The sequence below is a fragment of the Tamandua tetradactyla genome, chromosome 5 (assembly GCF_023851605.1).
Source record: "Tamandua tetradactyla isolate mTamTet1 chromosome 5, mTamTet1.pri, whole genome shotgun sequence".
NCBI lineage: Eukaryota > Metazoa > Chordata > Mammalia > Pilosa > Myrmecophagidae > Tamandua > Tamandua tetradactyla.
The window spans coordinates 143083616-143096764 of record NC_135331.1 but is presented as its reverse complement, the minus strand read 5'-3'; the positions used below and the strand labels follow the sequence as shown (position 1 = coordinate 143096764).

At 35.6% G+C, this 13149-nt stretch overlaps 1 pseudogene; it reads left to right on the top strand.

The window, feature by feature from the left end:
- The first annotated feature begins 737 nt into the window (after positions 1-737).
- LOC143682359 (structural maintenance of chromosomes protein 4 pseudogene) lies at positions 738-4010 on the top strand (annotated as a pseudogene).
- The last annotated feature ends 9139 nt before the right edge of the window (positions 4011-13149 follow it).

The following is a 13149-nucleotide window of genomic DNA, read 5'->3' as shown; positions in this document are numbered from 1 at the left end:
AACAGTTGTTTCAATCTGCCCTGGAAAAAAGCAGAGGCAACCATTGTTTCAACCCATCCCAAACAGGAGCAGTAGCAGTGCAGATTTAAAGACACTTCACTTCCTCAGTGCTGTGGGGGACAGTTAGCTGAAGATCTGAATTTACAGGGCAGGCCAGGAAAGCTCAGCTTTGGGGAGCCATTGGAGAAGCTGTTGGATCCCTTCCTGGTCCCCTCCCTAAGGCACCTGGAAGCTGGTCTGCACTCCATTCCTGGGACCCAAGCCCTACTTCAGCTATGAAAGGTTGACTTAGAAAATTCCTCTCCATTGTGCTCTCCTCCTAGAATTTGCTGTACAGCCAAGAGTAGCTTGAGACAACAAAAGGAGTGTAAAAGACTAGAGACAGACAGTCTGGGACAAGGGCATGCTGGCTTGAAAGATCTCATAAACAAAGGGGAAAAATCAAATTCCCATAAACAGGGGACCACTGAAAAACTAACAAGCAAAAGCCAAGGACATTTTCAAGTGAAGAACCCGAAGCTGAAATACCTGTAGGAGAGCAGGTTTACACGACAGTTTCCAACCCTGGTCTGGGTAGACTGCCTTGCAGCGACCATGTCGCAAAGGCACCCAGCCCTTCATGGCTTAGAGGAGAGAAAAGGAGCATCCGCCATTCCCTGAGGTCACCAGCAGCAATGAGGAGTCCCAGCAGCCACCCGGTTCTGGCTGCAGCAGAGACTTCAAGGTGAATTTAATAAATCGCTATGATGAGAGCAAAAGGCCAAACTGAACATGACCTGAGGGTATGCTTGAATACTTACAAGATATCATTGGTTGTGGATGGCTAGTAAAGTCTTGTGTTGGAGAGTTGAAATATTAAATGAACACAGGAGAGAAGTTAAACAGAGTTAAGATGGTGGGAAAGGAAAAGGCTGCCCTAGAAGGAGAAAAAAACAGCCATTTAATTTCTTACCTTAGAAAACGAAATATTTAAGAAAAAGAACCATCTTTGTCACTGTTACATTTATGATCTGAAGAAACAAATTGCTACAATGTAAACACAAAAGAAAAAAATTCATGAAGACACCAAAGAAATTAATGCAAAGAGCAACATACTGTCAAATGAAATGAAACCTAAGGATAAAGCTGTAAAAGATGTAGAGAAGAAACTGAATAAAATTACAGAATTTATTGAGGAGAACAAAGAAAATTTTAAACGGCTAGATTTGGAAGATATTCAAGTTAGGGAAAAATTAAAACACGCTACAAGTAAAGCCAAAAAACTTGGGAAATAACTTCAAAAAGATAAAGAAATGGTTGAAGAATTTGAAAGCATATTTGCCAAGAGTGAGAAAATAATAACTGTGACAACAACTCGAAAAAATGTCCTTGAAAAGGAAAAGGAGAAAGAAAAAAAAACTTAAAGAAGTTATGGATAGGCTTAAACAGGAAACACAAGGGCTTTAGAAAGAAAAAGAAAGTTGAGAAAAAGAACTCATGGGTTTTAGCAAATCGGTAAACGCAGCACATTCTAAAGATGGATGTAGCCCAATCAGAATTTGATCTCTCTCTCAGTCATTACAATACTGCAGTATCCCAATTAAGTAAGGCCAAGGAAGCTCTAATTGCAGTTTCTGACACTCCGAAAGAAAGGAAATCTACAATCGGAGATATGCAAGAAAAACTCCCTCAAATGCAACGAAAATGAAAGAAGAAAGAAAAAGAATTCAAAAAACGTATACAAGAAGAAATAAACTTCAAAAGTTTGGTTCAAGATCTTTTCCAAAAAGCTGAAGAGGCAAAGAGTTCTTTAGCAGTGAATCGAAGTAGGGGGAAAGTCCTTGATGTAATAATTCAAGAAAAAAAATCTAGCAGGATTCCGGGAATATATGGAAGATTGAGGGACCTAGGAGCCATTGATGAAAAATACAATGTTGCTATTTCATCCTGCTGTCATGCACTAGACTACATTGTGTTTGATTCTATTGATACAGCCCAAGAAGTGTAAACTTCACAAAATATTGGAGTACAATTTTTGTAGGTTTAGATAAGATGGCCGTATGGGGGGGGAAATGACCAAAATTCCAACTCTCCCCCATCAAAATTTTTACTTTTAGTAAATCAAATAATCAAATCGGTTATTTGATTTAATAAAAGTAAAAGATGAGGGCGGGCCACATTGCTCAGCAGGCAGAGTTCTAGCCCTGCCATGCTGCAGACCAGGGTTCAATTCCCCGCGCCTGCCCATGCAAAAAATAAAAATAAAAAAGTAAAAGATGAGGAAATTTGCCAAGCATTTTACTTTAATTTATGGAATACCTTAGTAGCTAACAACTTGGATCAAGCCACAAGAGTAGCATATCAAAAAGATAGAAGATGGAGAGTAGTTACTTTACAGGGACAAATCATAGAACAGTCAGGTACGATGACTGGTGGTGGAAGCAAAGTAAGTAAAGGAAGAATGGAATCGTCATTTGTGGTTGAACTCTTTAAAAAAGAGGTAAATAAAATGGAATCACAGTTGCAAAAAGACTCTCAAAAAGCAGCATAAATCCAGGAACAGAAAGCACAACTTGAAGAAGAAGTAGTTAAGTTACGAAACAGCATATGAGAAATGAGGAATACGCTAGAAAAGTTTACTGCAAACATCCAATGCTTATCAGAGCAAGAAGAATATTTGAATGTCCAAGTTAAGGAACTTAACACTAATGTTCTTGCTACAGCCCCTGATTTTTTTTAAAAAAAAAGCATAAATTTTTAGGAGAAAATGTTAGCACTTTCAAAATCGAATATGACAGTGTGAGTGACAAGGCTGGTAAAGTAGAAGCTGAGGTTAAAAGTTTACACAATATTATCATTGAAATCAATAACCATAAACTAAAGGCACAACAAGACAAACTTGGTCAAATAAAGAAACAATTAGATGAATGTGCTTCCGCTATTACTAAAGCCCAAGTAGCAATTAAGATTGCAGACAGAAATCTTTAAAAAAAGCACAAGACTCTGTCTTTCATACAGAGAAAGAAATAGAAGATCCTGAAAAAGAAGTAGATGACCTAACAGGACAGCTAAAAAGTGTCGAGGACAAAGCAGAAGAGGTTATGAAAAATACAAATGCTGCAGTGGTGTCCTTACCAGAGATCCAGAAAGAACATCATAATCTACTTCAAGAACTAAAAGTAATTCAAGAAAATGAACATGCTCTTCAAAAAGACGTACTTTAGTATTAAGTTGAAACTTGAACAGATAGATGGTCACATTGCTGAACATAATTCTAAAATAAAATATCAGCAAAAAGAAATTTCAAAAATATCACTGTACACCATAGAAGAATCCTGTTGAAGAGGTTTCCATTTTAAGCCCAGAGGATCTTGAAACAATCAAGAATCCAGATGCTATAATAAATCAGTTTGTACTTCTGGAAGCCCAGTGTCATGAAATGAAACTGTGACTTGATGCCACTGCAGAGTATAAAAAGAAGGAAGAATTATATTTGCAATGAGTGGCAGAATAGGACAAAATTACTCACGAAAGAGATCATTTTAGACAGGCATATGAAGGCCTTTGAAAACAAAGGCTTAATGAATTTATGGCAGGTTTTTTGTAATAAATTAAAGGAAAATTAACAAATGTTTACTCTGGGAGATGACGCTGAACTGGAGCTTGTAGACAGCTTGGATCCTTTCCCTGAAGGAATCATGTTCAGTGTTCGACTACCAAAGAAAAGTTGAAGAAGACTGTCAACTTTTCAGGAGAGAAAACTCTTAGTTCATTGGTTTTTGCGTTTGCTCTTCTCCACTACAAACCCACTCCCCTTTACTTCATGAACAAGACTGATACAGCCCTTCATTTTAAAAATGTGTCTATTTTTGCATTTTATATATATGAACAGACAAAAATGCTCAGTTCATCAAAATTTCTCTTCAAAATAATATATTTGAGATTTCAGATAGAGTTACTGGAATTTAAAAGACATAACAAAAAGTGTTGCAGTAAACCCAAAAGAAATTGCATCTAAAGTACTTTGTTAACCTTAAGTATACTGAAGATTCCGAGGATTCTTCATCAAATCAATATAGTTTGGGTATATTACTGGTTTTCTACTTGTAAAGAAATGTATAAAAATACATATTACTAAACTGAATCACAAAAAGAAAACCAGAACAAGGACAAGACAGAGGTCCTGAAAATGAGGGAAGCCCTGCATATGACACTTGATAGAAGGGCAGAAGCTCAAGAAAATCTCTGTCTTATCACCAGATGGTTACAAATAGAAGAATAGACATCTCAGGGAATAAATCCTAGAGTTAACATTTAAAAATTTTAAAGTGTATAGTTCATAAAAAAAAAAGAGTACAAGACGAAAAAACAGGAAATGATGGCCCATGCAAAGGAATAGAATAAAAATCCAGACAAACACCAATAAAGATGACAATAATGTAGGCATAGTAAACAAACAAACAAAAATGACTGTAAAAAAATGCTTAAGATGATGAAAGAAAATACAGAACAAAAACTAAAAGTTAACAGTAAAACAATGAATGAGCAACATGAGAATCTAAGCAAAGAGACAGAAATTTTTAAAAGAAACCAAACAGGGAGGGTGCATGGGTAGTTCAGTAGTAGAATCCTCGTCTGCCATGTGGGGGACCTAGGTTCAATTCCCAGGCCATGCACTACAAAAAAAAAAAAATCAACAAATGGTGCTGTGATAGCAGGATATTCATATGGAAAAGAATGAAGTGTGACCCTCCACCACGCTGCATCAAAAATAAATAAATAAATAAACAAACAAACAGAACAACTGGAGTTGAAGTCTACATTAACTGAGATGGAAAAATGCCTAAGAGGGTTTCAAGAGAAGATTGGAGCTAGCAGAAGAAAGAATCAGTGAAATTGAAAACAAGACATTTGAAATGGGTCAGGTTAAGGGCAGAAAGAAAAAAAGAAATATTAAAAGAGAAAATAGTCTAAGATAGCTATGAGACATCAACAAGCACATCAATATATATTATCTCCTTCTTCCAGAAGGAGAAGAAAGAAAAGGGCAGAAAGTCTGCAAGAAACACACCTTTAAAGTCAAATATATAAGCAGATTGAGGATCAAAGAAATAATGGCAGAAAACTTAACAAATTTAGCAAAACACAGGAATACGCACTCCATGAGCCCCAGAGAAAACAACAGGGGCTCACTCTCAGGGAAAACTGATGCAGGTGACTCCTTCCCCCTGATAGGAGGCCAGTTTAGTCTGGGAAAACCTGGCTGGAGTCTGTAATACCTATGTAGACCCTCCTAAGGGTGGGGAGGGAAAAGGCACCTTACACGCAGGACAAGAAATAAGAAAACAAGAACTGAAAAATTACCCTCTGTTAAACAAAACTTAAGCTAGAGGCTCAGAAAAAGCTGAACTGAAGGTCAAAGAACAGAGTACAGCAAAGTGGCAGTTTACAAGATCAACATTCAAAAATCTGTAGTGTTTCTATACATTAGTAATGAACAATCTAAGGGGGAAATCAAGAAACGAATTTCATTTACAATTGCAACTAAAAGAATAAAATACTTAGGAATAAATTTAACTAAAGAAACAAAAGACCTATACAAAGAAAACTACAAAAAACTGTTAAAAGAAATCACAGAAGACCTAAATAAATGGAAGGGCATACCATGTTCATGGATTGGAAGACTAAATATAGTTAAGATGTCAATTCTACCTAAATTGATTTACAGATTCAATGCAATACCAATCAAAATCCCAACAACTTACTTTTCAGAAATAGAAAAACCAATAAGCAAATTTATCTGGAAGGGCAGGGTGCCCCGAATTGCTAAAAGTATCTTGAGGAAAAAAAAAACAAAGCTGGAGGTCTCACGCTGCCTGACTTTAAGGCATATTATGAAGCCACAGTGGTCAAAACAGCATGGTACTGGCATAAAGATAGATATATTGACCAATGGAATCAAATAGAGTGCTCAGATATAGACCCTCTCATCTATGGACATTTGATCTTTGATAAGGCAGTCAAGCCAACTCATTTGAGACAGAATAGTCCCTTCCATAAATGGTGCCTAGAGAATTGGATATCCATATGCAAAAGAATGAAAGAGGACCTGTATCTCACACCCTATAAAAAAGTTAACTCAAAATGGATCAAATATCTAAACATTAGGTCTAAGACCATAAAACAGTTAGAGGAAAATGTAGGGAGATATCTTATGAATCTTATAATTAGAGGTGGTTTTATGGACCTTACACCTAAAGCAAGAGCACTGAAGAAAGAAAGAAACAAATGGTAGCTCCTCAAAATTAAACACTTTTGTGCATCAAAGAACTTCATCAAGAAAGTAGAAAGCCTACACAATGGGAGACAATATTTGGAAACGACATATCAGATAAAGGTCTAGTATCCAGAATTTATAAAGAGATTGTTCAACTCAACAACAAAAGTCAGCCAATCCAATTACAAAATGGGAAAAAGACTTGGACACTTCTCAGAAGAGGAAATACAAATGGCCAAAAGGCACATGAAGAGATCCTCAACATCCCTGGCCATTAGAGAAATGCAATTCAAAACCACAATGAGATGTCATCTCACACCCACCAGAATGGCCATTATCAACAAAACAGAAAATGACAAGTGCTGGAGAGGATGTGGAGAAAGAGGCACACTTATCCACTGTTGGTGGGAATGGCAAATGGTGCAACCACTGTGGAAGGCAGTTTGGCAGTTCCTCAAAAAGCTGAATATAGAATTGCCATGTGACCCAGCAATAGCATTGCTAGGTATCTACTCAGAGGACTTAAGGGCAAAGACACAAACGGACACTTGCACACCAATGTTTATAGCAGCATTATTTGCAACTGCAAAGAGATGGAAACAGCCAAAATGTCCATCAACAGACGAGTGGCTAAACAAACTGTGGTATATACATACGATGGAATATTATGCAGCTTTAAGACAGAATAAACTTATGAAACATGTAATAACATGGATGGACCTAGTGAACATTATGCTGAGTGAGACTAGCCAAAAACTAAAGGACAAATACTGTATGGTCCCACTGATGTGAACGGACATTAGTGAATAAACTTGGAATATGTTGTTGGTAACAGAGGCCATCAGGAGATAGAAATAGGGTAAGATATTGGGTAATTGGAGCTGAAGGGATACAGACTGTGCAACAGGACTGGATACAAAAACTCAGAAATGGACAGCACAATACTACCTAACTGCAATGTAATTATGTTAAAACACTGAATAAAGCTGCATGTGAGAATGATAGAGGGAGGAGGACTGGGGACATAAATGAAATCAGAAAGAAAGATAGATGTTAAAGATTGGGATGGTATAATCTAGGAATGCCTAGAGTGTATAATAATAGTGAAATGTACAATGTACAAATTTTAAAAATGTTTTGGCATGAGGAAGAACAAAGGAATGTCATTATTGCAAGGTGCTGAAAATAGATGATAATTAATACTTTAAAATGTCACCTTATGTGTGAGACTAAAGCAAAAAATGTTTATTTGTTACAAAATTTATATTTTGACTAGAGCATTTCCTAATATAAATCATGTAGATAGTTTGATTGAATGTCATAAGTACTTGGAATCTCAGGTAGCACATGAGATTTTGTTGGTTTGTCCAGAGTGATGCCCTGATGATCAGTGACTGGAAAAGTATTTGCAAGCCCCCTTCGGGGAATGGTGAGAGCAGGGAGAAATTCAACTTCCCCAAGTTGAATTCTTGATATTTTCACAAGCAAATGAAAATATGCTTTTGGTGGACAACCAAAGCTATAGGCTGAGCCCCCAGTCTTGGGGTTTGTTCACATGAAACTTAACCCCACAAAGGATAGGTCAGGTCTACTTAAAATTTAGGCCTAAGAGTCACCCCCAAGAGAGCCTCTTTTGTTGCTCAGATGTGGCCTCTCTTTCCAGCCAACATGATGAGCCATCTCACCACCCTCCCCCTCTCTGCGTGAGACATGACTCCCAGGGGTGTGGACCTTCCTGCCAATGTGGGACAGAAATCCTAGAATGAGTTGAGACTCAGCATCAAGGGACTGAGAAAAACCCTAGAATTAGTTGAGAATTAACATCAAGGGATTGAGAGAACCTTCTCGACCAAAGGGGGAAAAGTGAAATGAGACCAAGTGTCAATGGCTGAGAAATTCCTAACAGAGTCGAGAGGTTATCCTGGAGGTTATTCTTATGCATTAAGTAGATATCACCTTGTTGTTCAAGATGTAGTGGAGAGGTTGGAGGGAACTGCCTGAAAATGTAGAGCTGTGTTCCAGTAGCCATGTTTTTTGATGATGATTGAACAACATATAGCTTTCAGAATGAGACTCTGTGAATGTGAAAACCTTGTGTCTGATGCTCCTTTTAGCTACTATATCAACAGAAGAGTAGAACATATGGAATAAAAATAAATAATGGGGGAACAAATGTTAAAATAAATTCAGTTTGAAATGCTAGTGGTAGATGAAAGCGAGGGGTAAGGGGTATGGTATGTATAATCTTTTTTCTCTATTATCATTTTATTTCTTTTTCTATTGTCTTTTTATTTCTTTTTCTAAATCAATGCAAATGTTCTAAGAAATGATGAATATGCAACTATGTGATGATATTAAGAATTACTGATTTATATGTAGAATGGAATGATATCTTAATGTTTTGTTTGTTAATTTTTTTAATAAAAAAGTTAAAAAAAAAAAAAACAAACCTGTGGTGATAAAATATGCATACACATTTGGGATAGTTTAAGAAGGACATCCAGCTTTCTTGTCTTTTCCTATAATAAATTTTAAATTATAATAGACATAAAAAAATGGTGGCAGGCAGAGGGATATAGGAAAATTAGATACACATGCTACTGAAGTTAAGTTGATATCAAAATAAATTACTGTTACATATTTAGGATATCAAATTTTAACCCCAAGGTAATCACAAATAAAATATATCTAGATGGAAATAAGAAGGCACTCAATATGACACAACACATAAAATCAAGTAAATATAAAAGTAGATATTAATGGAAGTAAGAGACAAAAAAGGTATAAGACTTACAAAGGCTAAATAGCAAAATAGCAAAAGAAAGTCCTGTATTATCAGTGACTTTAAATGTAAACAGATTAAATTCTCCAGTCAAAAGACAGAGACTGGAAGAATGGATTAAAAAGCATGCCCCAACTAAATGCTGTCTGCAAGAGACACATCTTTAAAGTCAAATATACAAGCGATTGAGGATGAAAGGATTGAGAAAAGTATACCATGTAAGTAGTAACCAAACAGAGCTGAGGTGGCTATACTATATATCAGAAAAAATTGGCTAAGTCAAAAACAGTCATGAGGGAAAAGGTAGTCATTATATACTGATAAAGGGGGCAATTCAACTGGAAGATGTAACAATTATACATGCATATAACAGCAGAGCCACAAAATATGTGAAGCAAATACTGACAGATTTGAAGGGAGAAACTGGTGGATCCACATTAACAGTGGAAGACTTTAATATGCTACTATCAACAATGGATTGAACATCTTGTCAGAAGATCAATAAGGAGGTACAAGATTTGACTGATGCTCTAAACCAGACTTAACAGACAAATACAGGAACACTTCATTCAACAAAAACAGAACACACATTTTTCTCAAGTGCACACTGATCATTTCCAGGATGGACTATATGTTAGCTCACAAAACATGTCTCAAAAATTTTTAAATACTGAAATCATACAATGAATATTTGACCATACAGAATGAAGCTAGAAATCAATAAGAGGGGCAGAAATGAAAAATTCCCAAACATGTGTGGAAATTAAACAACACACTCTTAAATAGTCAATGAGTTTAAAAAAAGGAAATCAAAAGTACAATTAGGATATATCTTGAGGTGAATGAAAATGAGAATATAACAAACCAAAATTTATAAGATGCAGCAAAGGAACTGTTGAGAGGAAAATTTACAGCTGTAAGTGCTTACATTGAAAAAGAACAAGATTTCAAAACAGAGACTTAGCTTCAAAACTGGAAAAGGAAGAGAAAACTACATTCAAAATGAGCAGAAGGAAGGAAATAAGGAAGATTAGAGTGGAGATAAATAAAATAGAAAACAAATAAACTACAGAGAGAATAAACAAAATCAAAAGTTGGTTCTTTAAAAAGATCACTGAAATTAGTAAACCTTTAACTAGATTGTCAAAGAAAAAGAGAGAGAGAATACATAGCTAAAATCAGAAATGAAAAGGGGTACATTACTACCAACTTACTGAAATAAAAAGGACTATGTGCTGGTTTGAAAGGATGTATGTCCTCTTGGATCACGAACAAAACAAGGATGCTCACTGCCACCTTTGTTTTTCAACATTGCCCTGGAAGTTCTTGCCTGAGAAATTAGGCAAGAAAAAGAAATAAAAGGCATACAAATTGGAAAGGAAGAAGTAAAACTTTCCCTATTTATAGATAATATGATCCTATATACAGAAAATTCTGAAAAATCTACAATAAAACCCCTAGAGCTAATAAATTAATTCATTAAAGCAGTGAGGTACAAGATCAACACTCAAAAATCAGTAGTGTTTCTATACTCAAGCAATGAACAATTGGAAGGAGAAATCAATAAAAGAATTACATTCACAATAGAAACTAAAATAATTAAATAAATCTAACCAATGATGTAAAGGATTTGCCTACTGAAAACTATAAAACATTGCTAAAATAAATCAAAGAAGACCTAAAGAAATGGAAGGACATTCTGTATTCATGGATTGGAAAACTAAATACTATGATTACTACCCAAAGTAATTCATAGATTCAATGTAATCCTAATCAAAATCCCAACAGCCTTCTTTGCAGAAATGGAAAAGCCAATCATCAAATTTGTATGGAAGTGAAAGGGGTCCCAACTAAGCAAAGCTTCCTTGAAAAAGAAAAATGAAATTAGAGGAATCAGACTACAATAAAAAAAACTTACAGCAAAGCCACAGTAATCAAAACAACATGGTACTGTTACAAGGACATATATATAGACTAATAGACTTAAATTGAGAGCTCAGAAATCAGTCCTCACATTTATGGCCAGCTGATTTTAGACAAGGTGGCAAAGATCACTCAACTGGGAAAGAACAGTCTCTTCAACAAATTTTGGGGAAACTGGATTTCCATTTGATAAAAAAAAGGGGTAGGACCCCTACCTCACACCATATGCAAAAATCAACTCAAAAGTTATCAAAGACTTTAAAATAAGAGAAAGAATTGTAAAACTCTCATAAGAAAATGTAAGGAAACATCTTCAGGACCTTATGATAAGCAATGTTTTTTTACTTCATACTAAAGCAGAAAAAAACAGAAGAAAAGAAGAAAAAACAGATAAATGGGACCTCATGAAAATTTTACACTTTGGGGCAGCAAAGGACTTTATTATGAAAGCAAAACAAAACAATGAGTGAAAATATTTGGAAAACATTTTTCTGATAAGGGATCAATATCCAGAACATATATTTAAAAACTTTCAATTTAACAACAAAAAATGATAATCAACCCAATCTTAAAATGGTCAAGAAACTTGAACAGACACCTCTCCAAAGACTATATACAAAATGGCCAGAAAGCACATGAAAAGTGGTTCAACATCATTAGCCATCAGGGAAATGCAACAGAGAGATACCATTTCATACTCATTAGAATGGCTGCTATTTAAAAAAACAAATCAGAAAATGAAGAGTTTGGGAAAGGATGTGGACAAATAGGAACATTTATTCATTGCTAGTGGGAATGCAGAATGGTGCAGCCACTGTGGAAGAAAGTACGGCAGTTCCTCAGAAAGCTACGTATAGAATTACTGTATAACCTTGTGATACCACTACTAGTTATGCCCAAAAGAACTGAAAGCAGGGACTCAAGTAGATATTTGTACACTGATGTGCATAGTAGCATTATTTGCAGTTGCCAAAAGATGGAAGCAACCCAAGTGTCCAACAACTGATGAGTGGTTAAATAAAATGTGGTATAAACATAGAGTGAAATACCTTTCAGTTCTAAGAAGGAAGTCCTGATACATGTGACAACATGTATGAACCCTGAAGACATCATGTTGAGTGTAATAAGCCAGACGCAAAAAGACAACTATTATATGATCTCACTAATTTTGAAACAATTAGAATAAGCAAACTCATGGTTAAAATCTAGAATATAGGTTGCTAGGGGATGGGGCGAGGACAGGGAATGGGAAGTTAAGACTTACAAGCCCAGTGTTCCCACTTATAATGATGGAAATTTTTAGGCAATAGATAGTGATAATAGTAGCACAATATTGTAAACACAGTTAACAGCACTGAAATATATATATATATATATTTTTAAATAAATATATATATGTTTTTAAATAAATATATATATCTGAATGTGATTAAAAAGGAAAATGTTAGATTGTATATATGGCAACAGACTAAAAATTTAAAAAAAAAAAACATGGAGTACGCTACACAAACAGGGAACCTTAATTTAAACCATGAACTTTGATTAATAGTACAGTTATAAAAATGGGCTGTCAGTTGTAACAAATATTCCACACTAATGCAAGATGTTGGTGGCAGGGTGGTGATGGTAATCCTGTATTTTATGCTTGAATGTTCTGCAAACCCACAACTTCTCTAAGTAAAAAAACAAAAAAAAAACAAAAATGAGTAGTGGCTACTCATTTTCAAATCAGTAGTGGCTCCTAGATACAGCACTTAAACCTCCCTCCAGATAGTAAAACATTGCTGGGCAGTGATACATGCAAGCCATATACAGGGCAAAATGGTATCATTGATGGCCTATCTGCCACAAAAAAAAAAAATGGGCCTTTGAATAACTTTGCCACCAAAGAACTAAACTCATAAATGTTATGCCTGTTCATAAGATGAGAAAGACCTGTCATCTCTTTGAGTCACATCCATGTGGTTTAACCCAGCTTCATGAGCCCCATGATTATTTGTTGCATCTTTAAGAGAGGGCAGCTATTCTGGAGAAACAAAACAAGCTTTCTCCCTCATCAGAACATGCCCCCTTGTGTAAATACCAACCCACAAGAACAGTTTCCTGCCAGGTATGGTTCTTAGTGGCATAAACACCTTGCATGCCAAGTTAATTGATTTGAACAAGTGTTAGTTGGATGGGCACTGTA